Source organism: Talpa occidentalis, unplaced genomic scaffold (assembly GCF_014898055.3).
Source record: "Talpa occidentalis isolate TD23 unplaced genomic scaffold, MPIMG_talOcc4v2.1, whole genome shotgun sequence".
In the NCBI taxonomy this organism is placed as follows: domain Eukaryota; kingdom Metazoa; phylum Chordata; class Mammalia; order Eulipotyphla; family Talpidae; genus Talpa; species Talpa occidentalis.
In genome coordinates this window covers 11,232,542-11,259,082 of record NW_026555331.1, presented here as the reverse complement: position 1 = coordinate 11,259,082, position 26,541 = coordinate 11,232,542, and the positions used below count along the sequence as shown (strand labels likewise).

Sequence of the window (26,541 nt, the reverse complement as noted above, 5' to 3'; positions counted from 1 at the left end):
GCACCTTCCTCATGCAGCTGTCAGATGGTTCAAATTCAGATGTCACTGCATCATGGTTATTCAATAGAAATGTATTTTGCAAGAGGGATGAAGTCAGATCCCTAAATCTGACTGTGAGCTGACAAGCTGGGTTTAGTGGATGCTCATCTTGAGCGGCAGTCATGGACCAAGTCCGTTTTCTCTCTGGTTCTTGAGCATTTATTTTTTTCAGACTTGAACTAGTAGTTCCTTGAGTGGTGTTGGCTGGTAACAGGAGGGATCTGGGCAGTGGCAGGTGGACATCCATGGTGACCCAGGCCATATTTAGTGGGGCAGAAACAGCTAGAAGCATCAGAAACTAGTAGGGTTGAGACAAAGTCTTTATATGGAGTGGCCCTTGCAGTCAGCTCAGTGCAGCGGCCCAGTGATAGGATGTTAGTTCTCATTTTTAAGGCAAGGCCCCTTCAGGACCAGAGAGGTTAAGTGCCTTGCTCCAAGTCACACAGCTTGATTATGTTGGTTTGGTCCATCAGACACAAGGTCCATGCTCCTCCCATGCTGTGCTGGCCAGAATGTCTGCAAAGACATGGAAGTGAGTCCCTCTGAGACTCCAGCCAACTCGGAATTCTTCACATGCTCCTTCCAGCCTTATCTAAGCAGGGAACTCCTTTTCACACCTCCTTGCCTCCTCTAGCTAAAAATCAAGCACTGTCAGGGCCCAGCACAGTGGGGGTATGTTAGCGCCTCACTCCTGCAGGGGCTTCCCCGGCCACTCTCGGCTCCCAGTGCTTCTTCCCAGGCTGACTGGCCCTCCTGGCTGTGGCTGGTGCTTTCCGTTAGCCACGTCTGTAAGGCTGGAAGTTTCTTGAGGCTCTAGAGTTAAAGATGAACGGCTCCTTACCAGGTAAGCGTGTGTGTTTGGACAAGCTCCTTAGCTTCCTGGGCTTCGATTTTCATATACATAAAATCGCTACCCATAGCGTGAGAACGTGGAGGAAACTGTTACTGGTGATGATGCGCAGCAGGGGAACAACATTCCACTGGGAACAAGTTGCCTGCAGCATCCACTAACCTCGGTGTCTGCTTCCCGCAGTTGTCAGCAACGTCAGGTGTGTCTGCTTAGGGCGCACGGTAAGGCTCGCTGTTGTCTGTTATTACGTGCGACGTCCCTGGTGTCCCCAGGCATCGGGTCCCTTGGTCCTCACAACTGCCCTCCAGACCAGGTCCCTCCCTCCCTCCCTTTCTGCTTCCTTCCCACCACCCACATTTACAGATGAGGAAACTGAGGTGAAGCCTTTTGCCCATAGCTGCACAGCTAGATTGTGAAAAAGTAGGGTTTTAATCTTATCTTGTAAATTCCCCTCCATGTGGAAACCCTTAGTGGCCTGGCTTCTGAGGAAGGTCTGTCACTCCCAACCGCTCAGGTGTGCTTTAGTGAGGACCTCATTTTCCTACTCGTTCTTCAGCTGATCTTTATCCTCATTCATAGGAAATGATGCTGCATTCAGCTTTTTCTGCACACGACTGCCAATACATTTCCTCTTATGTGCAGTTGCCCAAACCTCTTCAGAAACTCAGCGCCCGAGCTGGTCCTCCGAGGAGATCAAGTGCACAGAAGCAGAATGGGGCTCTTAGGGGCGGTGGATGATCAGCACCACAACTGCCTGTTTATAAAGATCTTCCTCCACTTACCATGGGGTTAAGTCCTGATAAACCTACTGCAAGATTCAATCATTGCATGTTGAAAATGCATTTAATACCCTGGCCCTATGGGAACATCACAGCTTACTTAACCTTACCCACCAGCGGAGTGCTGAGAACACATGCATTAGACTATAGTCAGGTGAACTCACATTATGCAAAGCCTATTTCATAATAAAGTGTTGACTATCTCATGTAATTTATTTATTTTTTTATTTTTTAAAGATTGATTTATTTATGCACACAAGAACGGGGGTACAGGCCAGAGGTACAGCGGGGTGAGGGTGGGGGTGAGAAGATTCACCAGTGACAGAGTGGGGAACAGAACAGGCAGACTGACTGAAATCCACTGCTGAGGGGAGCAGCAGGTGAGTCAGGAGCAATCTTCTGCACCATATGGGTATCTCTTTGGGCGGGGATTAAACTCGTGCTGCAGTGGCTGTGGATAGCTTCATAATGCTGCGCCTTGACCCCTTGCGCTACCAGAGAGGCCCCTATCTCATGTAATTTATTGACTACTGAAATCGAAAGACAGTCTGCACAATGTGGTTGCTGACCCCCATGGTGAGCAGAGGCTCCGTCTGCTGCCCAGTATCAGGAGAGATGGAGCTGCCTGTGTTGCTCTGGAACAGATCAGAATCCAAAATTCAAAGTAAGGTTTCTATTGACTGCATATAGCTTTCACTCCATCATAAGGCTGAAAAATCATACGTTGGGGATTGTCTGTGCCATGACCAAAAACACAGCCCAGGTCACTGGCTTGGAATGACTCAAGCAGACCCTTCTACAGAATTCAGACCCCACTTCTCTCCCAACACAAAGGAGGCCAGCAGCACAGATTCCACTTCTGTCATGTGACTTGACATATTGAGGTCTTTCTGGTCAACTGTATTGCTGACCTCAGGGGATTCCTCTAACTGGGAGTTTAGAGGGTGCTGCCTTCATATTCCCCTCACCAGATGTTAAATTCTCTGAACAAAGCACATTGAGTTCTATTTGCTAGAGAACATTCTGAGTCCATAGAACAAGATTCGTCACCAAGTTGCACTCACCCCCAATAAGCAGATGGGGAGTCAAGTGTAGAGGGGGGTAGGACCCCATTTTGGCAGCATGGCAGAGATCTTCCTGTGTTTATGTAGATCTGGTGCAAGCCAAAGGGCTCAGAGGTTAATTCATTGTCCCACGAGTGATGTACTCAGAACAGCGGCCACGTCCATGGCCAGTGGTCAGCCTTGTCTTTGTCTTTTGTCTTTTTCTTCCACCTTCTCCCTTAGGAGGGTCCCATCACCCTCCTTCCCCGCACCCCCACCTTCTTAACCTCAGAAGCCTTACTTCATTTATTAGTGTCTGCTCCTTTTTTATGTGTTTCACTTTGTGGAATCATCTGCTATGTAAATGTCCAGTATTTGTCATTCTGACTTGCTTTCCTCCACACCACTCCCTCAAACACCTTCCATTTTGCTGTAAATGACAGCATTTCATTTTCTGTTACGCCTGAATCGTCTTTCATGGTGTGGCTGGAGCGCACTTAGTGTGCTTGCATGCCCTGGCTACTGTCAACAGTGCTGCAATAAACATTATAGGGCACGAAGATTTTTGAGTTGCTGGATTCATGGTCTTTGGTTGACCTTGACTTTGAACTGCAGTAGGGGATGGTAACTGGTGGAGAGAGAATTGGGGCCAGGGTTTGGAAGTTCATTGAGTGCCTACTCTGTGTCCAACACTAAGAATTTCTTCATTTCCAGGTGTTTGGGATTTTCTGCTTACGTGTTCTCTAACTTGTAACTTTATTTCCATTGTCCTATGTGATCTCAATTCTTTGAAAACCACAGAGACATACGGTGGGATAGAGGAAGTTCGCATGTGTGCACTCTACAGACTTGGAGTCTTGAATCCCACAGACCTTGGTTGGGACCGGCCCCGTCCTCTGCCTGGGGTAGAAGTCTGCACTCTGTAGCCTGTGCGGAGGCGGGTAAAGGGAAAAGTCCGCATCGTGAGAAGGCAGGGCCAGCCCCTGCCCCCAGGAGGCAGATGCTGTGCCAGCTCCGCCTGCCCGGGGGCCAAATAAGAAGAAAAGGCCTGGAGGCTAAAAGAACTTGTCTTGGGATTTACCCCCCTCCCCCAGAGGGACACAGGGCAGTTAGCCCTTGGAAATGGAGAGAAAAGAGGTCTGGGGTGCATATCTCTCCCCCAAACCCTCTCTCTCCGCTTACCATTCAGCACTTGACAGATACTTGCACAGCTGTTGCTGTTGGAGGTGCTGGGATGTAAGAGTTCAACTTTGCCCTGCCCTCCCAGAATCTGCAGGCCTCCAGGGAGCACAGATAATTGAATTATGCCCAGCAGGGGAGGGTTCACAATGGGAAAAGTGCGTTTATAAAGTCATTCTGGCTTTGTTTCTCTCTCCCGCTCTCTGTACACACATCTGCAGATAAAGCAGGAGGACTTTCCCAGGGAAGCTGAAAGGTGGAGATGACAGGGCCCAACCTATAAACTTGTTATCGGAGACCTCTGGGAAATCACTTCCTGAAGGGCAGAGAACCGTGGGTTCCTAGGGGCAGCTCTGGAGGCCTCTTCAGAGGAAGACTTTAATATGCGTCTAATAGAAGACTCAGGATTACAAAGGAAGCCATCAAGTTGCCTGGGCCTCCCTCCTCCTGGGAGAGGGGCCTGGAGCTTTGTGGAGTAGTGGGGTGTCTTGCAGTCAAGGACAAAGTCCGCAGAGCTGAGAAGGGCCATTCCGCCTCTGTGCAGTTGATCTCCTCTGAGGGCCTGCTCGGGTGATGGGTTTCTGAATAGGTTTGGGCAACTGCACAGAAGACTGTCTTCGCCTGTCCCTGCTGGGCTCGTGGTTTCTGTTTCTTTTCTTACCAGCCTGTGTGTCCAGGTTTCTTAGAAAATAGTCACATTGACTTGGTTGAATTTCACACCTTTTAAATTCCCCTTGTTCCCTGGGTGGACTAGAATGAACTGGCAGTTCGGGGGGAGCAGGGAAGGCGGGAGGAGGGGTACAGGCTGAACTTGATGGGAGGGCAGGCCTGAGACTGGGCGATAGAGAACCGTGTCTTGAGGAGTCTCTGGGGTTACTTGTTGGGCTTGGCAACCCTAGTTGGGAGCTCACTGAGCAGAAAGTGCAGCCTGGGAGTGTGGGCTGAGTCTTCATGCAACTGAAGAGAAGTCTGAGGTTCCCAGAGGACCCACGCTGTATTTTGAGAGGTGGCAAAGGCCTTAGGCCCCTGAGGCCAGACATTTGTTGTGGAGGAAAGATTGGCAACCACTTTGCTTATCCCTGCACCCCCCACACACACCCACCCCCATCCTTGTGACCTCAATAAGGTGCTGGGAGCCCTGTTCTACCCAGGAGACCACAGACTCTGAACATGGCTAAGCCGGGTCAGCGAGCTTCAGTTTGACGTGCTGGAGCGAAGTCAGGATTCAGAATCCCAGGCTCCTGGGTCTTTGTTCCATTGCCATGTGACTGGCTACCCCTTGTAGCCTGGAGGCCCTGGGGGCAGCTCCTGGAGTCAGGCTGCCTGGGAGCTTGGTTCAAATCCAAGCTCCCCCACAGACAAAATGGCACAGAGGCCATTTTGTCACTCCTGAGTCTCGGGTTGCTCTCCTGTAACAGGGTGATTGCATGACCTCCCTCAAGGGCTGCTCTACGGGCACCACTGAGATCTTGCTCAGGGAGCTCCCCTCACAGGTGTGAGTGCTCCTTCCATGCTCCCTCCTGGGATGATGATTAGCCCAGCAGGGCAGCAGGTCCGTCCCAGTGTGGGACACCTCCTGTTTACTCCTCTGCCTGTCCCTGCTGGCAGGCGTCACGGATTTGTTTTTCTGGTACGAAGGTTGCGCTGGTGTTCTGGAGTGACCCGCGGGCCTGAGGTTATTAAACAACCCTGCAAGTTAGGCCAAGTTCAGCCTGGCCCGCACGGCCGCCGTGGTGGAAAGACCGCTACTCTGCAGCCTGCTTTCTCGCTCTGGAAAATCCTGACCTTTATTTAGAAGATTTCCCAGTCCCCAAACACGCCTCACACCTCCACCCACCTCTCCCCGCACACCCTGTATTATCTCACCTGGGGGGATGAAGAAGACTCCAGGGTCTGCCCACCCTCTCTTTCGCTTTCCTATGACTGTCCCCGGCGGGGCAGAGCCTGCGGGGTATATTGAGGAGGTGAGCAAGGACCAGCCTGGGCTCACACACCAAGGGGTTGCTCTGCAAGTGCCCGGCGTGTCCACTGCCCTGTGCTTTGGGCCCCTTCTTGCTCGGCAAACACTATCTGTATACACAAAACAGACGTCCATCAGGTTGTGAGGACCCAGTGGCCACACAGGCCTGCCTTGCAGGGCTTTGCACCATGCGTAGCGCACCTCAAGCGCTAGGCACCTGCCAGATGGCCTCATTACCTCAGGGTACCCGCATCAGGCTTTGTAGCCTCTGGGCCTCAGTTTATCCATTGTCAAGTGGGCCGGCTCATAGCTTCCCTGGTGAGGTGGTGAAGGTCAGGAGGGGGGTGAGAAGGCTAGTGTCCCAGGAACAAAGAATTGGGGAAAACATGGCTTATCTCTCACAAAATGAGTCCTAACTAACCACGGTGACTTCAGAACCTTCCACGTACAGTGTTTTTCTGTTTTATAGATTCTGAGGACAAAATGGAGTCAGTGACTATTTCGTATGTTACACAATGACAAACACTACTCTGAGCAGAGGGCTGTTTATCTGAATAATGAAGTCTTAGCTTTAAAATGAAGAGAAAGAAAGAACCAGCAGACCTCTCCTGTCTGCTCAGCAGTGCCTGGTCATGGCACCTGACCCCCAAAACCCCAGCCTCCTGTTGGGGTGCTGCCAACTCTCAGGTTTCAGATTTCTAGCTGGCAGTCAGCCCCCTGCCACGTGAGTTTTCTTTTCCTCCCCCCTTTTCCATGACCCCTTCAAACACCTTCTGAAATTCCCAGTCTTGTGTCCCTCACGGAGGCACTAATGTCCACGTCGAGCAGGTGTTTCAGAGCTTCCTCTGGCCCATCCAGCCCAGCATCCTGAGGCCCCTGGCACCTTTTGCAAACCCCTCACTGCCTCCCAGCGTCCAGACTCCTCTCCTTCATTCTGCTTCTGAAAGCCCAGGGGGCCCCATCTCTGCTTTAAAATGCTGCGTTTCCCCCCCAGCCCGATTTCCCCCATGGAGCTTTCCCCCTTGGTCCATGTGGAATGATGTGCAGCGGACCCTTGAACAGCTGGGGGGTGTGGTGTGCCCCTGTGAAGCAGAAAATCCTTATATAGTGTCTCCCAGTGTAACCCGAAGGCTTACCAACAACATAAGCAGTTTTTCAAGACGTGCTTTCTGTGGTATATTAATCTGAACTGTATTCTTACAGGAAAGTGAGCTAGAGAGAAGGAAATGTTATTAAGAAAATGATGAAGAAGAGAAGGTGCACTCACGCAGTGGTGCTGTGCTATCAATACTGTCTGTTTACTAGAAAATCTGCAAAGAAGTGACCTGGGCAGTTCAAACCTGTGTTGTTCCAGAGTCAATTGTAGTTATTTTTCAACTTCACCTCTCTCGTTTAACCTCATTTTGTGTATTTTCCTTGTTTGTTGCTACATTCCTTAAAGCAGAACCCTCACCCCACCACGCCTCAGCAGCTAAGAAAAGGGAAAGCGCATGGACTTCCCCCAGGCCTGGTCCTCTCATCTGTGAACTGGGGATAACCACTGAAAACCATCAGGGGTCTCAGTCGTTGTTGTGAGGCTTCAGGGAGGTCCTAGACACAAGCGGCTCCCACCCCAGGGTCCTGCATGTGAGTCAATGATTGATTGATTGAATGAATAAATGAATGAATGAATAAATGAATGAATGAAAGCCTTCAGGGCTCTACATGCAATTGTCAAAACCAGATAGGCTTTGGGGGCAGGTAAATAGCAGGTAAATCATAAACAAAGGGCACAACGAAGTGGCGAAGCACAGAATTAGCCATGTAGGCCTGAGCGTGTATCATGTACACACGTGCTGATTCTCAATGCTGCTCACCTGTCGCTTCAATTAAAAAAAGTAACAATGATGTAATCCTCATTACTATAATTGTTGTAAATGTCTTCTCTATAACTTTTGTTTGACTTATGAGCATTTTCACACTATGAAGTATTCTTTAGATATTAATTCAGCTGCACAAGCATAGCACACTTACCAACACGAAACTGGACATACCGCTAATACTAATAACGGCAATATGGCTCCGGCTGCCATCCGCACTGCCCCAAGGAATTCTCCACCAGCAGCTTGAGAGGCCAGGCCCTGGGCTCAGCTCCTGGATGGCCACTCTGGCCTTGTGATGCCCTGTCCTACGAGTGGACATCATGCAGAACAGGGGTGTGGGAGCACGCCCAAGGCCGACATGAGCCACAGTAGGTTTTGTGCTGCCTGTGCACTGAGAAGGGGTATTTCATTCTAAACTTTTTTAATATTAAATTTTACTTTTTAAAAGCATTTCTAATGAGGCAACATTGGGTTATAACACCGTGGTTTTGGGTGGACAGTGGTGTAACTCGGCCTCTGTCTGTGCTGCGGTATGTTTCCCATCAGAAGTCAGGTTTCCAGCCCCACCAACTTACTGGCCCCTCCACCCAAATTACCCCTCTGCTCTGTCCCTTCTTTGCCTTCCAGTAAGCACCATTTTGTTCTCATAACCCAAGAGTTCGTTTCTGTTTTGATTTGTTTGTTCTCTTATTTTGTTTCCCCCTGCTCCTCAATTTTAGGTTTACAGCTTTATATTTTGACATTTGTCTAATAGGATCCTCACCCCAAAGTCTAGTTGCCAAGTTAAATAGAAAAGTAAACATTTTTCTATTTGTTAAATTAAATAAAATCAAAAGGATATTTTATCACATGAAACTCAGACTCCAGTGTCGCCGAATACGGTCTCACCTGCACATAACCACAGTGTTCATTCTCGGCTCGTCCTTACCATTGAGACCTGCACAGAGGTCTCCCTGGCGACCCCCCCAAATGAAATGTATTTACTCCCTGGCTCTTTACAAAAAAAGGTTTTGCTGCTCCCTGGTCTCTGAAGGAGGAGCTGCTGCGTGTGCGTCCCCCATCATGTGGCTACAATGTTCCTTAGCTCCCAGCACCAAGTGGAAATGCTAGAAGAGCCCATTTTTCCTCTCCTCTTCCCTCCCTGTCTTCATTCTCTTCCGCTGAGAGCTCTTTGATTTTGAGGTCCAAGCCACATAAAACCATAAGCGGAGGGTGGCAGGCCTACCCTAGCTCAGGTCTTGCACACAGAGGCCTTCAGAAAGCAGGGCCGTGCGGTCAGCTCCGTCTCCTCCAAGACATGTCTGTGGGCTGTTGTAGGGGAGCCAGGATGGGAACCCTGTGTCATCTGGGATGTCAGGGTCCCAGCCACAGATAGGGTGACCCTGCGTCAGCTCCCAGACATGGTGACTTCTCTAAAGGCTCAGAGACTGGTGGTTCCCACATCACTTCATCATCTTTGTTGAAACTTGGGTCAGTGAATGAAAGGTGTCTGCAGCTACGGGTCAGCTCTGCACAGGATGCCTGCATGTGGCCTCTGGCTGGAAGTGAGGGTCTTGATTCTGGTTTGATGGGTGGCATGGAGTCATGGGAAAAACTGAGATTTGGGATCTGTTCTGGAATCCTGGCTCTGTCCCTCACAGCCGGTGGGATTTTCCTTTCCCTTCTTCTCTTGGAAAGAGGAGTTGATGTTTTGTCCTGGGAAAGAGAATAGAGAGGGCAGGATTTTGTCTTTTTTCTACACCAGGGCCACTGTGCCTAAAATGGTAGTGGCTGGTGGGAGGCACACAGCAAACATCTGTCTTAGAAGAAGATAAAATTTGTGGGATGCCTGCCACATGCTATTGTATCACTAAATAGCGTCATTGCCCTGCCTGTTCTAAAGCTGAAATCAGAAAACTAGTCCCTGGTCAAAATCTGGCCCACCATTTGATTTTATAAATAAAGTTTTATTTATAAAACTGTATCACATCAATGCATTTAAATATAGTCAGGGATGTTTTCCTGTTGTAGTGGTGGAGTAGAGTAGTTGTGAGAGAAATGTGTGACTTGCAGAACCTAACTGGCCCCTTAGAGCAAATCTTTGTGGCTCCCACTCTGAAGGTCAGGGCGACACTCTCTGTGGGTGATGATGGATTTCATTCTCCCCTGTTTGCAGGTGTGTAGGAGTTACCAGTTGAAAACTGGTGCCTAGTTTGTGGTCAGCATTCTCAATGCCCGCTCTAAGACATTTCATTTTTCCTTTGATGTTCTAAATCCGCCACATTACTGTGGCATGGTCAGGACTCATGTTTCTGTGCTCTCCTTTCAGAAGATGGTGTTACTTTCATTTCTTCGTAAAAAGAAACTGAAGCCACCTGCCAAATCATGGGGGATTGACTGTATGACCTGCAACAAATCTGGGTCTGTGAGTGGAGATCAAACTTGGCCCTTCAGAAACAGCTGCCGCCATGGCATCGACGGATAGACAGGATGCCAACAGGGAGCAGGAGGGAGTCCACCTTCAGAAAGTCACTCCCCTCTCCCCCATTTAGTTTCTGTCTCCTCTCACCTCAGCCAGTGGTCAGGAGTTCTGGATCCCAGCATCCCCTGCCAGCCTCTTCCTGTGGTGCAGAACCTGACCCATTCTGTTCCCCTGAGGCTAGACACTGCTCCATGAGCTGGATCAGGCATCATTACCTTCTTTGGACCTCTGGACCTCCTCTCCTGTCTTTCCACCCTGTCCTGCAACAAGGAATTGGTGCCCAGGTACAAGGCCCCATGGCAAGGTTGGGAGCAAAGAGGCGCAGTCTGCTCCCGGTTCAATGCCTTGGCTCCTCTGTAGCCCCAGGGCTGTGGCTGAGACCCCCCCATCCCAGGAAGAGGACTTAGATTCCCACAAAGAGCCATGCTGGGGGTCTGGGAAACATTTCAAGGCTGAGCGGGTGGGCTGGTGTGGCGCTGTGATCATCTGGTCTGGGCAGGGGTCAGGAGGGGGTGAGTGGAAAAACAGCTGCCAGGGGAAACCGAGAGCTTCTCAGTTACCCCATCATCAGGGCTGGGACAACATGCGACCTTCTGTGGGTGGCTGCTGCACCCAAGCACTAGCGTCTCTGTGTGTAGCGTGAAGACAGGACAGAGAAGCCATGTGACCTTGGGCAGGTGACTTGACACTCCGCTCCTCATATTCCTCTTTTTTCAAATGGTGATGATGGTAACTCCTTGGCAGGGTCTGATATTAGTTCTTGGCACATTCTGATACAGTTCTTGGCACATAACAGGTACTCAGTTGGAAGCCATCTTCTGCTCCACTCCCCATCTGTGGAGAGGTTCCCTTCGTGAGGAGCAAGCGGGCAGCAGTCAACTTCCTCCTGGGCAGTCCTTGTGAGCATTTCCCCCTCCCTCCCGCCCAGACCTCCAGCCCCAGAGAACCACCTGGGCTGGGGGTGTGGTCCCCACCTTGCAGACTCCCACCAGGAGTGCACCGGGGCACCTCCTGGTGATTTCCTGTGGGTAGTTTATGAGCAATTGCTGTCCAGAAGCAACCGTTTCTACCAGTCTTTCCATTAGCTTCATGAAAGTGGTCCATGTTGCCCTCACAACATTCCTGTGGAAGGGTGGTTCCCCCACTCGACAGATGAGGCAACTAGGCTCTGACGTGACCGTCTCGGGCCACTTCATGTCACCCAGATCTTCGGTGCCGCCTCAGACTGCTGCCTTCCCGCCATTGCATGTGACGCCACAGGGCTCACACTAGCACTCCCCGGGGTGACGGAGTCGTGCGCTCCTCCTGGTCTTTTGGGGAAGGATGCTTCAGGGTCCTTTGGGAATTGAGGGTGGTAGGAGGCTCAAGATGGGTGTTCGCCGGCTTGGCTTCTGCTGAGGCCTTTCTCCTTTTCTCACGTTGTCCTCACATGGTCTTTTCTCTGTGCCCGTGAGTCCCTGTGACTCTTCCACGATTTAGGGTTCTACCCTAATGGTCTTGATTTATTTAATCGCCTTTATAAGGTGATTTAATTTAATCACCTTATCTCCAAATACAGTCGCCGAGGAAGTATGGCTTCAACATAAGCATTTGCTGCAGATGGTGTGGGGACACAATTCAACAATTCAGCCTGTAATGCCAGTGAATGGACTTCTAATAGCAAAAAGGACGGAGAGAAACTAGGATTAGATTCATGCTTCAGGTAATCGAGTCATGTTTGTGACTGGCGCAAAAAGTAGGAACAAAAAATTCCCTATCAGAAAACCCTTTGTCTTATTTCCAGAATATAAGTGTGTTCTCCAGTGGTTGTTCAGAACCTTGACTTAACCTTGACTTGACCTTGAGATGCCTTTCAGATGCCTTTGATGTAGTGACTGCTGCCCCCGCTTGTCCCCCTGAATCACCTCCCCTCTCCCGAGCTGATCTCCTCAGCCCCCTTTATCTGTCTACCCTCCTTTCTCTGACCCTAAATTTCAGATATTTGCTTTGAGGCCTTGATCTTTAATCTCTTCTCCGTCTGCACTCAAGTCTGGAGAGCTCCTTTGTTCTTAGGGATGCCCATGTCCTCATTACATCAGTATCTCCCAGATGCCCCCTCTCTCCCATGACCCCCACAAGTGGGACATCCAGCTGCCTCCACCACATCTCCACTTGGGTGTCTAACAATCATCACAGACTTCTGCTCCTCCCCCATCTCTCCATCTGTCACCTTCTCCAGCTTCATCAATAGCAACTACATCTTTTCATTCACTCGGGCTGCAACCTTGGAGTCAGGCGATCTAGGACTACACATCTCACCCATCATATCCACTCCATCCTGATAATGTACCCATATGTGACCTCCTCTCATGATCCCACAGTCCCTACCTTGGTCCAAGCTGCCATCAAGCTCTTCCTGGTCTCCCTCGACCTGCCCTAGCCCGTACCCTCTCTTCTCAAAACAACAGCAAGGGTGACTTTGAAATGGAAGGCATAACCTCTCTCCTTTAAAACCCCCAAAGAGAGTGCTCATCCTAGTGTGGTCCAGTCCTCCAACCCCGGTCATGTCCTAGTTCTTTCTACCCCACCACCCTGCCTCACCATCTCAGACACTCCAGCGGCTCTGTCTCAGGACATTGCCCCCCACTCACCCCTTACCCCTTCTAAGCCCTTGCTCAGGTATTACCATGTCAGCAAGGACGTCCTTGGTCCCTGTTTTCAGCAAGCGATGCTCCCACATCTTGACACTCATTCTTTCTTTCCTAGTTTGATTCACCCCATTGCTACAGCATTACTAAAGCCTTACCACAGTTTGAGTGGATCCATTTGTTCCCCAACCCCGCTAGAAAGCAGATTCCAGGAGGAAAGGGCTTTGTGTCTCAGCTCTCCCTGCCTTGAGCCGTGTCTGTGGCGGGTGAGCACCCTCGGTACTCATGGAAGGGACAAGTGACCTTGTAGCAATGACAACCTGCACAGAAGATCAAGTTTTGTTTTAAGAGTAAGCCTTTTAGTCTTTGAGAGCTAAATGCCATATATTGGAAATAACGATACAAGTATAGACATAAATCTTGCTGTACTGGCTGTGTGTATATTTTGTCACTGTATATACATCCACCACTCTATCATGTCTATATCTTCCCAAGGCCCACCTATATTTATGCATATTTTATATATATTTTATCTATTTATTTATTTTTATACAAGCACTGGGTACAGTCAGAAGTGCGTGAGGGTGAGAGAATTCACCAGAGTCAGAGCGGGGAGCAGGACAGGCAGACTGATAAAATACACTGCTGAGGGGAGCAGTGGGAGGCAGGAGAGGTCTGTGCGCCATGTGGGACCCTCACCGGGTGGCCGGGGATTGAACCGGCGCTGCAGAGCCTGTGGGCAGCTTCACAACCCAGCGCTCAACTGCTGCACCATCGGGGAGGCCCATTATATATATATTTTAGATATAAGCCAAGCAGCCCCTTTCTGGTCCCCGGCGGCCCTTCCGGACACAGCCAGGCAGCCAGTGCACTGTGAGCAGGACCGTTTTGTCTCTGGTTCTGGTTTTCCAGAGGCGTTGCTGCCTCCTCTCCAGCTCTGCGGGGTGCGCGGTGGCCCCCATGTGAGGCGTCAGACGGTAAGCGCGTCGGTGGCTGTGACTCCCTGTCACCCGGCTTGTCAGCCTCCTGGAGGCCTCCCCAGTGAGAGCTGGGACAGTCGTGCCTTTCTCCACGAGTGACTGAATTCCCCGCAGCTCCTCGCGGCCCCGGACCATGTGAACGGCTCTGGGGCACCCTCCCTCCTTGCACCAGGACTTTGCCTGCCTCACTGTGCTCCGCACACGTTGGCGCATGTGTCCCCAAAGGCCCCAGCCCTGCCCACCAGCTCTGGCTTCAGCGCCAGCTCGGCCTCTGCTGGGGGGGTCACCCACCTGTGCTGCTCTCTGGAGGGCACAGCTCTGGGTCCCCCAGGAAGGCAAGGTCAAGCCCTAACCTGGGTACCTGCGGAGGCGGCCTGATTTGGAAACAGGGTCCTGGCAGACGTGACCCAGTTCAGACGAGGCGGCCTCCAACCCAGGGGCTGGGTCCTTAGAAGGACCAGACACCAGGGGAGAAGCCGTGGGACGCTGCAGGCAGAGGGGTGCTTGGCCGTCCCAGGTCGCTGACGGGTCACTGACGACCGCCGGAGGTGGAAGAGGCCCCAAGGACCTCACCCTATTCTGTCCGGGGGAGCCTGGCCCTGTGGATGACTTGATTTCAGACTTCGGGCTCCAGAACCAGGAGACAATGAATTTCTGCTGCTCCAAGCCTCCCCGGGGGTGGGGCTTTGCAACGGCAGCCCTAGGGGACAACGCGTTCCACCTCCTGGAAGCTCTTCCCGTTCGTAAGGGGACCCCTCGTCCTTCCACAATCTTTCTGCTCAGTGTTCATTCTTGTGTGAGTTGCTCTCTTGCCAGCTCGCCCCAATAGACTGTGAGCCCCCAGCCATGTCCGTGTCACTTACTATGTGTCCTCTGTGTGCACACACCCGTCGGGCGAGCAATAGATATGGGTGGAACGAGAGAGCTTTGCAGTCCAGGGGAACCTTCTGGGCGTCCCGCTGCTCTTTATTTAAAACTCTCTGTCATAAGGTCCCCAGTCAGGAGGTGCCTGGTGCTTCCCCTGGAAATCCTCAAGGTGCCCTTATTCAAATGATGCTGCTCAGCCCGACGCCTATGGGTGACAGTTGACATGAGGACTTTGAGGACTTTCCCAGCCAGGGGCCGTTCTTACTGTGTGGCCTGAAAGTATTTTCCTAAGAACATGAACCAGAAATGAGTGTGGCCTTCTTGTTAGCAAGACCCTAAATAGAGAAGAAACTCTCAAATGTCAGTCCTTTGCATTTACTCTCCTCCTCTGCACTTCCCCCCACTGCCCGTCACCACGACCCCCCAGTCTGGTGTTTTGGGTCAGGATGAACGGTGGTCCTATTTTGGGTCCCTCCAAATTCTGCTGTACTTTCCACTCCTTAGGTGTTAGAGGAAGGTGTCTGGTAGGTTCTGGTAAATGCTTCTAGCACCTGTCCCCTGCTAGGTGGGTTTGGATGGATTCAGACTGACCTTTACTGAGCACCTACTATGTACCAGTGTTCACAAGAGACAGAGTGACACTCCGGAGCTACCTGTTCAGAAATCTACGTTCACTGTCGAGTGACCTCATATCAGGCCATTTCATGGATGAGAAAATTGAAACACAGAGAGGTTAAGTCATTTGTCTAACATTTCTGAGCCCTTTTCAAACTTAGGTCTGTCTGACTTCAGAGCTAGTGTTCACTTTCCTTTAAATTTTGCAACCACTGGAAAACATCCTTAAGGAGAAATTGCCTTGTTAGTATCGAGGGCTTATTTAATGAATCCTGTGCCTGGGACTGCGAGGGAGTGGGCATTCAGCAGCCTGTCAAGGGGCTTTGACTGTTGATTTATGAACCTGGGGTCCTTGTGATCAGGACACTCTGAAGATCTGGCAGCCCCCCAGCCCGGGGTCCTCTGCTCTGGGGCATTAGGCCGGCTGCTTCTCTGCTCCAGCCTAATGTCCCCACCCATAAGATCAATGACTCCAATTCAGCGACTGTTCACTGCAGAGCCAGACCTCCCAGTGGCCACTACAGCTACGAGGGCCACTTCCAAGGCATCCACGCAGGCCCCTGGGGCTAGAGGCCCGGCGTCCACTGTCTCTCATTGCCTCACCCCACATCATCTCTTCTCCTGGGGTCAGTCCTGCTGGGCCCCTGGGCCAGGCGCCTCACCTCCCTGAGCTTCCTTGGTCTCCTCTCTGAAATGATCTCAAGTGAGTGGCAAGCGTCACGGGCATGCTCTATAACATGAGGATGACACGAACTGAACAATAAGCACCGTTGCTTTCCAGGGGCCTCGCTTTCAGAGCCCAGGGTCAGAGCTCAGGCTCGGCAAGGCGCAAGCGTTGGCGTCTTGGTTGTGCTGCTCACCCATGTACCAGCTGTGTGTGTTGGGGCAATTGCTTGACTTCTCTGTGTGCAGTTTCTTCCTTTGCAAATGGCAAATTTTCCAACCTACCTCTCAGCTTGCAAGGGCTCAATGAGTTGCTGTTGGTGAGGCTGCCGTCGTGTGGGGCTTGCAGAGAGTGACATCCAGGTGTCCTTGTCACCGCTCTGGGCAGAGAGTGCAGCTTTTACAGACCGAAGGTTTGGGCAGCCCTGTGTTGAACAAGTCTACTGGGGCCATTTTCTCCAACAGCCTGTGCTTACTCTGTGTCTCTGAGTCACATTTAAATGGGTCACAATTAAATTGTCTTTCTGTTTTTTTTTTTTAAGATTTATTTATTTATACAAGAACTGGGGTACAGGCCAGATGAGCAGGAGGGTGAGAGAATTCACCAGACACAGAGCGGGGAACAGAACAGGCAGACCGACCAAATACTCTGCTGAGGGGATCAGCGGGAGAGACAGGAGAGGTCTGCTCGCCATGTGGGTTGCTCCGAGGCCAGCGGGGATCGAACCGGCACTGCAGGGTCTGCAGACTGCTTCACAGTGCTGTGCTCAACCTCCTGCGCCACCAGGGAGACCCTGTCTTTCTGTTTTTTAGACATATGGCATTTATTGCACATTAATAGACTGCAATATAGTGTCAACATAACCTTTACATGCACTGGGAACCAGACACTCATGTGCCTCACTTTACAGTGGTGCCTGCCTCACTGTGGTGGTCTGGAACTGAACCCACACTACCGCTGAGGGGTACCTGTGTGACAGCGATTACTGCTAGGTCATCTAATTCTTGGATCAGTCTGATGGACAGTGTGCTGTTACTAGCCTTATTTAAATGAGGAAGGTCAGTACTTGGCCAAGAACGTAGGACCAGGCTGGTAAGTTAAGGGCAAGCTCTTAACCTTCCATTTACCAGCAGCCAGAAATGGGGGTTCTGTGCTTGGGGCTTAGTGATCTGCCAAAGTCTTCTTGAAATGCTTAATCATTTCATCTTGGACTCTGTGTTTTATATGCAAAGTCCTGCCTCCTGACACCTCTCTCCTCCCTGGTTGCCCTCCCTGCTGCCTGCACCCTCTGTCCTTTGCCCTCTGCTCTTGGTGGGGACCTGGGTACAGGCATAGGGAGGGATCTCTCTGCAAGTGTCCCTGCACCCAGGGAGCACGACATTACATAGCAAGTCAGAAAGTCCACCGCAGAATAGGACGGAGATCGCAGAATAAAGTAAAGAGCTTTTCTTACTCATGTTTGAAAGGAGGCCCAGCATTTGCATCGCCCTGGTTGCACATCCCTAATCATGTGGCCAGTCCCGGGTACACAGCACGTGATGGGTGCAAAGGAAATGATCGTTTCCTTCCCTTCGACAAAATAACGAGAATACCTATTCCAGTTCAATAATTCAGTGCAGTTTGTTCTAACTTTGCATTCTCTGGGAGAGAGAGATGAAATCTTCTGATGAAGACCCGCAAGGTGGCACTTTGTCCATTTCCTACAAAAATGGGCTTCCTAAAACCTGTTTGCATTCAAAATGTGGGCTGCTTCCAGCCTGCATGCCTGTTTGGTAGAGGATGATAGGGCAATCTTATTTTTTCCTTCTTCTCCTGCTATAATCCTCAGACACAGAGTTTTCTCTTTGAAACACAGTGAGCAATTACCTTATGCAAATGTGAGCTTCTGTATGATGGGAGGCGGGAGCCAGCCCTGGAGGCCTGGGAACTGCACCCTGAGGGCAGGTGGAGGTGCCAGGGAGGCCTCCAGCTGCCCTCCCTGACTCCCCTGCTCCTTCAGGACTCCTCGGAGGACACGCAGTCCACAGCATGAGAAGTGGTAGGAGGCCAGGTGCACAGAGCTGAGCCTCGAGCTGTGTGGGAAAGCTTTCCCCTGGGTCCGTTTCATGTCTGTCAGTCAAGGCTGTCTGGGGACAGCGCGAGCAGCAGCTCTGGGCTGATTTGGGGCCTCCACAGGTGTCCAGTGATCAGACTCGGGCAGAGTAGAGCGAAGATGCTCTCTGTGCAAGTGCTGCTGTCTAGCCTGGGTGCAGGCCATGGTACATCATGAGGATGGAACATTCCAGAAAGAGTGAGGGATACAAGAGCAACCTGCTGGGAGAGGCCAGTCAAAGGGAAGGTGACCTGGCATGGGAGGGGAACTGGTGGCCAGTCGGGTCTCAGATCCTTTCCTTACACCGGGAGACTACCCTGTCTTCAAGAGCCATCCATGCCCACACAGCCTGGCCACTTCTGCTGCTGCTTTGGGCATTTTTGAACCACCCACCCAGCCCTGGATATGGCAGTGTGGACTGTGGATCCCCTGCATCTATGCATCCTCATTGTTTGCAAGCCTGCTCTCACGGGCCCCCCTAAGTTCCTGCCTCTGTCCACTCCACTGTCCCGAGATGCCTCTTTCCCAGCCACGCCTATCTCTTCTTTGCTCTGATTACAGAGAAATAGGAAGGGTTGAGGGCAGGGCACAAAGCCTTAGCTTCGGGATCCTTTTGGCGAGTTTCACCTCTTCTTCTTTTCTACAGAGATTTTCTCCCAGCCTGCACACAGGGGTCCTGACCAGTGAAGGTTAGATTGATGTTCGCACTTAGACTCCCCAACATGTCATTGAATAATGTATGTGCTTTTGCACTTGTTACCTTTCACTGGCTTCTGTTTCGAAGCCTGGCCTCTTCCTCTCTGAGCACTCTCCGTACATGGTTCCCTTTCCAGTCTTTTCTATTAAAGAATAAACTACAAAATGCAAAGATCACGAGTCTAGAGTTTGATGAGTTTAGCCAAATGTATGCACCTTGTACCCATCACCCCCAAACAGGCATACACGATGTTTCCATCACCCCAGAAATATTCCTGTGACTCTTTCTATCCACCTACCCACCCCACCCTCACACGAGGTAACCACAGCTCTGACTTCCATCACCACTGATATGTTTCCCTGTTCTAGAACTTGCAAATGGAAACTTGCTTTTGGATGTCTGGCTGCTTTCACGCAATGTAGAATTTACCATATTCATCAGACTGTTTTGGTAGCCGCTGCTTTTAGTGCTGTGTCCTATTTGGTTGTCCGGATATACCACACTCACTTATTTATTCTTTTATCTATTGATGGACATTTGGGTTGTTTTCATTTTGGGGGTGATTATGAATAAGGCGTCTATGAGCCTGCAAGTGCAATCTTTTTATAGACATATGTATGTCTGGGGGAAATACCTGGGTGTGGAATAGTTGGGTCATGGACTTGGTGTATTTTTAACTTCATAAACAACTTCCCAACTGTTTTTCCAGTGGCTGTTTCAATTTCTCCTCCCACCATGAGTGCACGAGAGCTTCCGCCGCTCCTTGTCCTCACCAACACTTGTTAGTGACAATCTTTTTCATCTTAGCCATTCTGGTGGGTGTGAAGTGGTAGCTCATGGTTCCAATTTGCATTTTCCTGGTGACTAATAACACAGTGCACCTTTTCAGGTACTTATGTAAATTTCTTATGAGGTGTCTAGGTCCATTCTGAATTTCGGGAGGGTCCTTGATGGCTTATTATCGAGTGGCAAGAGTTCTGAACAAGTTCTGTAGATGGATGTACTACTGAGATTTTCTCCCAGTCTGCACCCAGAACAGTCCTTTGATCTTCTCAGGATCCCAAGGAAGTGGATATTATTATCTCCACTTTGTTTTAGAGAGGCAGTAACTGAAGCACAGAGAAGTCAAATGAAATGCCAGAGTCACATAGCTACTCAGTAGCAGAGTTGGGTAGCAGAGCTCACGCACATGCCTCTTCCAAAATCCCCAGGGAGGTCTCTCCATACTCAAAGCTTATGTCTCCCTATAGCCTGAAGGTGCAGGTCCAGAAGCCAGTGCCCCGGGTAGGGTTATTTCAGTTCACAATCACTCCCTCTGCCTCCCACATACCAGACCATCCTGGGAAGTAGCCGGCTCCCAGGCCCAGCTGGGAGCATCGTCTTCTCGGGAAGATGCCATGGGGCTTTGCAATTCTCCGATGAAAGACAAACTGGGTATTTTTACAGGCCTCCAAGGATGCTGGCAGGATTCCCTCATGCCAGGAATAGCAATGAGGGGCCTGGGCAAGCTTGCTGCCAGTCCTGCTCTGGATGGTGATATTAGAGGAGGTGAGCTGAGTGGTGGGGAGGGAAGGGGCATGTGGGTGCAAGGGCAGGGCTGGGATATTTGTCATAGCCATCTCAAATAGGGCTGCTGGGTGCCCCAGGGACTCTGAGCAAGAAAGGGGTCCCAGGGATAGAGTGGGAGGCTTTGGTATTGTGGTTACTATGCACCCCCAGTCACTAAATGTCAGAGCTCCCCGTGTGCCAGGCACTGTGCCCTCACTTTGTGTCCCTGTTAGGTGCCAGACACAGAGTAGATGCTTTGCTCTTACTTGCTTAATGTGCCTCTAACCCCCTGAGATTATTAAAATGCTCACAGGAGGAAACTGAGGTTCAGAGAGATTAAGTAATTTGCCTAATGTCACATCTGTGCAAGTGGTTGAGGTTTAAATAGGAGCTTAGCTAATTCTAAAGCCTGTCACTTACATGTTCCACTCTGTATCTTTCTGTTCAACAAACCCATGTCAAATTCCCACCTGTGTTGGTGCTCCCCCTTAGGTGCTGTGCTCAGGGCTTATTATGTTGAACAGACCTGTCCTGCTTTGGGACAGTGTAGTGGCTCGAATAGTGGCACCTAAGACATGTCCCCCTCCTGGAACCTGTGGATGTGAGCTCATTGGGATATAGGTTTTTTGCCGGTGTCATCAAGTTAAGGAGTTTGAGTTGAGATCAGCCTGGATGGCCTGGGTGACCCTCAATCCAATGGCTGGTGTCCTTACGTGTGCACAGGTAGAAGATCTTGTGCAGACAGAGCAGGGAGGGAGCGGATGCAGCCATAAGCCAAGGGACACCTCCCAAAGTTGGAAGACCATGGAATCTCCCCTTCGGCCTGGAAGGGCACTTGGCTCTGGCACATTAGGCTCAAGAGAAGTGAGTCAGTGGGTCCTGCCCACACACCACTGACACCAGGAGGGGCTTGGATCTTGGAAAGCAGGATTGCTGAGGGCTGCTGGAGGGAGGCCTCCCACTGCACTAGGAAACAGCGGCCACTCCTCTTTCTCTGGAAGGGAGAGAGCTAACATTGATTGCGTCTTGACTGTGAGTGGGCTAATGGTCTGGATTCTTTATAGACATCACCCTGGATCACTTAACCTTCAGCTGAACCTGGAAGAGGAGGTATTTTTAGCCCCATCTGACGGGGGATAACTGAGGCTCAAAAAACGAAGGTCCCACAGCTCACAGCCTGAGCTCTCAAACTTCAGCAACATCAAAATGACCCTAAGTTTCTGATTCAGCAGCTCTAGGGTGTAGCTATAGAATTTGCATTTTACACAAGTTCTCAGGCCAAGGTGATGTGCAGGTCTGGTGCCTTTTAGAACCACTGGAGAAGCAAAGCAACGGGACAAGGACCATTGAGTTTTAGAGGAAGTAGCAAGTCAGCTGCGGTCCTATTGGAATTAGATGATGCCTCCAGCCACTCACCGTGCGGGGCATGCGGTCACCACGGGTGGGAAAAGAGGGCAGAGAGTCATGTGGCTTTAAATGGCTGGGCTGGAAGAAGTTCTTCTTGCTCTCATGGCTGGGCTCAGTCACATGGCCCCAAGCTAACCGCAAGGCAGGCTGGGAGATGTAGTCCTCCCAGGAGGAGGCGGTGTTGGTGCGAGGAGCACGTGGTGGTCAGGCCCAGGCTGGAGTCCAGCTCAGGTGCTATCCTTCTCATCTCTTGCTTTTCTGCAGGTTCAGGTACATTCAGTGGATGTTTTCATGTCAGTCAGTCTCATAGGCCGTTTTCCGCCCCTGTAAATATCAAAGAACATTTCTGGGTCCATCGGCTCTCTCAGAGGCCCAGGAGCTCAGCTCAACAGCTGCTCAGCACTTTGGAGGCTCCCAACGCATCTGCAGGGGGTTCTTGCAGGAGAGTCATGTCCTCTGTCGCAGGCAGGGCCAGCCACAGCTACAGCTTCTTCAGTCCCTAACCACAGTCTCTGCCACGGACAGACGTCATCGTGGGCAACACTGCGTCCTGCCACTCCTCATGCTGCTGCTCCAGGCAGCTCCAAGCCCAGAGCCCGCAGCCCCGTGCTTTATCCTTTGAGCCTTTGCAAGCACCGTGGCATCTGCTGGAATTCCCTCTGTCCCCTCCAGACAACTCAAATGACACCAGCTCCCCGAAGCCTTTGTCAATCAGCCGAATGAATATTCTACTTGCCCCCACTGTGGAGCAGAGGCATAGGCCAACTGGTCTCCCAGCATGCTGTGTAGACTCTAAAGGCCTCCACCCAGGCCTGTCTTTCTTTGTAGAAGGTGAGACTCAAGACCCAAGACTGTGTGGTGCCTTCCATTTGCCTCTTCATCTCTTACAGAACGGAGTGCAGAATGCTCCCTGGGAAATGCAAAGCCCTTCCCAAGATGCAGAGGGTAAGAGTGAAGATGCTGACATTGGTTGAATCCCAGCTCTGGTGCTTGTGGGAGGTGTGACTTTGGGCAAATGCTTGGCTTCCCTGTGCTTCAGTTTTCCCCTCTGTACAGTGGAGCCAGTAACGTTATGCATATTGGATGAAATTCTGCCCCGAAGCCCTTTTCAACAGTGCAAAGCATGAGGAAGGCCAAGGTCATGCTGTTCTGATTGTGACTCTGGGCATGCATGACCTTGCTCCCTTCTCACACACCAGGCATCCCAAATGACTCACTTGCTGACAGTTTGGTGGTCTTGCATGTCCCTGTGCTTTTGTACTTGAAGCCTGTCTCTCACCTACTCATTCAACAAGGTTTTTCTGAGCTGACAACTATGCAACCCATAGGCACAACTCAGCCCTTCCTGGCCACTCTCATTTTCAGGTCTGTTTACTTTTATGTATCTTTGTGAATAATTTGAGAACAGAAGAAAATTAGAACTGGTTCACTGGTCTAACCCAGTTCCTAACACCATGGCTGGCACATAGTAGGAGCTTACTAAGGATGGATTGAATGAATACATGATGTGGCTCATCTCGGAATCTGCCCCCGGTGCCTAGTGCAGAGCAGGTGCTCGACCAGCACTCTCATTCTCGTATATGGATCCCAGTGTCCATGGGTTCATTTCCCCTGAAGGTCCTGGCTGTGGGAGGACTAGCATGTGGCTGCTTTCAGAGATGGAAGGCTCTCTCTGGCCCTCCTTGACAGAGTTTAAGGTGACCAAGGGGGTCTCCTCGGAATAGTGCAAAGGATGCCACATGCACTGTGGTCCTTGGACCTTCCTGAGGGTCATCATGGACTTCCCAACAGCTGCCATGTTTGCTGACCTGCTTCAGAGTGCTTGTCTCCTGGACCCTGAGTGTCTAGATCAGTAGTGGAAATCAAAGTGGGAGGAAGGGAGAGTCAGGAAGAGGCGAGGGGAGAGGGGAGGAGAGAGGGTAGGAAGGAGCCCTTTCTCTACTGGCCAGCGATGGGCAGATAAGAATTTGGAGTCGATGACTGCCCCACCGGTCCAATGGTGTGATGACAACTTGTAGACAAAACCATTTGATTTCTTTGGCCCTGAGGTCTGGTCTTGCTTAGCAAGGTGGCTCTAGACCTTAATCTGACCCCTTTCTTTCTCATCCCCGGAGGCTGTTTGCTCCACTCACCTCTTGGGGTTGGCAGGGTAGGAAGCGTGATCTCCCCAGCCCGGCCAGGAGAGGACCTTTGGCTCTGGCGCTGGTCTTGCTACAGAAGGGGTGACAGTGTTGGTATGGGGGAGGCTTCCGGCTGGCTTCCATTCTGCCTGGCTTCCTTAAGGGACACAGGGACTCTTGTTTGTTTCTATCTTGGAGGAATTAAATATGATTTTACAGATGCTGTTCTGCTGTTTCTCATACTATTTAACAAAGGTTGTTCTGATGTCCATTTTCACTTCACATCAACTCTCATGCCTAGGACCAGCATATTTTCTGGGTGTCCACTTCCCCACCCCACCCTCCGCCCTGGTGAGGCAAAATTCATATTAATTGAGATTTAATATGTGGCAGAGAGTGTACCTGGTGTTCTCACACCTGTTGTCTCATTGATTCCTCAGGATAACCCTGCAGGACAGGTAGTAGCAGCTCCTGGTTGCAGCCTGGGCAGCTGTGGCTCAGAGGTTCTGACTTTTCATCACACCGGCAGCTGTCTGCCCCTTCAGTGGTCCTCCTGGCATCTACCTGCAGCTTCTGGTTTGGCTTCTGGCTTCTTCTGCATCATGTGTTAAATGCCTGCACCGCTGTGCTTGCACCTCACGGCCGCCTACAATAAAAGCTTCTGGAGGTGGGCTTGAGCGCTAATTTGTTTGCAGTTATTATTTCCCGAAAGGAAAAAAAAATATGTCCACTTACGTTTCACTTCTTTTATCTTTCCAGACCCTGCGGGGCCAATTCTCTGGCTCTTTTGGAGCAGATGTAACCGAGAAATCAATATAGCTGTTACATTAATCCATGGCAACCCGCGTGTCACTGCCTCTCTGGCCCATCATGTTGACAAAGATGTCAGCATCGGGAGGCGGGAGGGCACTTGAAAGAAGGGACGGGGACTCTGAAGTGAAGGGGAGAATTAAAACCCCACGGAGCCTCACTTAGCCGACCAGACATTGCAGGTGGCTGCCTCGGGCACAATCAGGTCTCCGCAGAGCCTGCCCTGGCCTCGCATCTGACATAGCAAGGAAGCCTGCGACGCTTCGGCGTCGGGAGCCCCGCAGGAAGATGAAATCAGCAGCGGTGGAGCAGCAGCCGAGCTGGAATTGTTCTCCTCCGTCTACCAGCCGCTCAGCACAGCCACAGACGGGGTGAGGGCCGGGCTGAGCCCCATACTTTCCTTCTTCCAGTGGCTCTGGGCTTTTATGACTGTCATTCCTGCTAGTGTTATTGTTCTTATTTCCTGACGCAGGGAGAGAGAACATCGTTCATAAACACAGTCCTTGGTTCCATGCAAGCGCTCAGGTGCGGTGCCTGGAGAACGCTGGGTCCGCTCCGGAGCGTATCCAGCTAGTTGCTGTTCGAGGTGTTGAGGGTCTTGGAGGTGTCTGTGGCTGGAGGTGCAGGGGAGGGGTGGGGCGGGTCTGCGATAAACATACTCAAGGCCTCTGCCCTCAGGTCTTCACTTTCTAGTCAGGTCAAGAATTGAACTCAGCTCTTAGCTTAAATTTTCTCTTTCCTACAGAGGTGGCCCGCTGCCCACTCTGAACTCCGAACCTCCTCTTCCCTTCCTCTGTTGGGTAGTGGTTCTCAACCGGGGGTGAGATAGTCGGCAGTGTTGGTTGTCAGGACCTGTGTGCCTGTGTGAGTGTGTGTGTGGATGTGTGTGTGTGCCTGTCACTGGCACCTAGTAGGAAGAAGTCAGGGAAGCTGTTGGACACCCAGCCGTCCACAGGATAGTGCCCACAATGAAGACTTACCCAGACTGTGGTGCCAGCAGTGCCAAGGTGCAGAGAGAAGTGGCTTCTCAGCCAGAGACAGCACGTCCCAGCTTTCCATGCAGCGAGGTGTGGTCACGTGACCAGCTCACCCCAATGGATTGTGAGCAGAAGTCTGTGCCCACCCCTCAGGAGTGCGGCTTTTAGGCCGTGGACATGAGTCTTTCCTCTCCTTGGGCTGGGTGAAGAGAACAGCAAGGCCCCCGGTGACCATGGAGCCCCTGGGAGCCTCCATCACCTTGTGGAGAGCACTCACCTCGAAGTATCCCGGGAATACGAATTACAGTTCTGTGTGTTTTATCCCTGGCATTTTGGGTGCCTCGGTTACAGCGATTTACCCTTCACTCACTGCTCGAGGCACCGAGGCGGCGGCAGGTCTGTGATAAGAACAGCTAACACTGATTGAGCACACGCCGAGAGCCAGACTCCAAGCTCCTTAAATAGAAGATTTCATTTTATCGTCATTCCAACCCTCTCCAGTAGGTACTATTATTCCTCTTGTTTTATTGATAAAGAAACAAATGCCCAAAGAGGTGAGCGGGGTCATGAATGCCATGTGGGAGTCTTACGCAAGATCCGCCCCAAGCACTGAGACTGCTCCTTCCACCATCCTTAACACCCCCACATGTGGACGTCATTCTCTCCCTGTGGGTCACTAACTGTTCCTCTCCTCCACTGTGGAAGCCTCAGACAGAATGACTCTGCTTCAACCCAATTACTTTGCATTTATATATTTACTTTTAATCTAGAGACTTTATCTGATTTGGGTTCATTTCCCCCCACCCTCCTTGCCACCTTCTTTCTCTCCCCTTCCTCTTCACCTTGGAACCCTCGCTTTGTTAACTGATGTCCACCACTGTCCGTGTTATACTTCTTCAAATCATGTCTACATGAATGTCCTGCACTTGCCTTTGCCATGCTCACTTAATGCATAGCATTCCCT

General features: G+C 51.0%; 1 long non-coding RNA gene across 4 annotated transcripts in view; it reads left to right on the top strand.

Annotated features, from left to right (window-relative positions):
* Positions 1-26,541, top strand: part of LOC119238026 (uncharacterized) — a 288,679-nt gene that overhangs the window by 229,730 nt on the left and 32,408 nt on the right. For 3 of the 4 annotated variants that reach the window (XR_008550557.1, XR_008550555.1, XR_008550558.1), the window contains 2 exons: positions 22,561-22,615; positions 24,550-24,971. The exons of the other annotated variant lie outside the window; for it this stretch is intronic. This is a non-coding gene — a long non-coding RNA (uncharacterized LOC119238026). The remainder of the gene's footprint in view (positions 1-22,560; positions 22,616-24,549; positions 24,972-26,541) is intronic. 4 annotated transcript variants of the gene reach the window in all.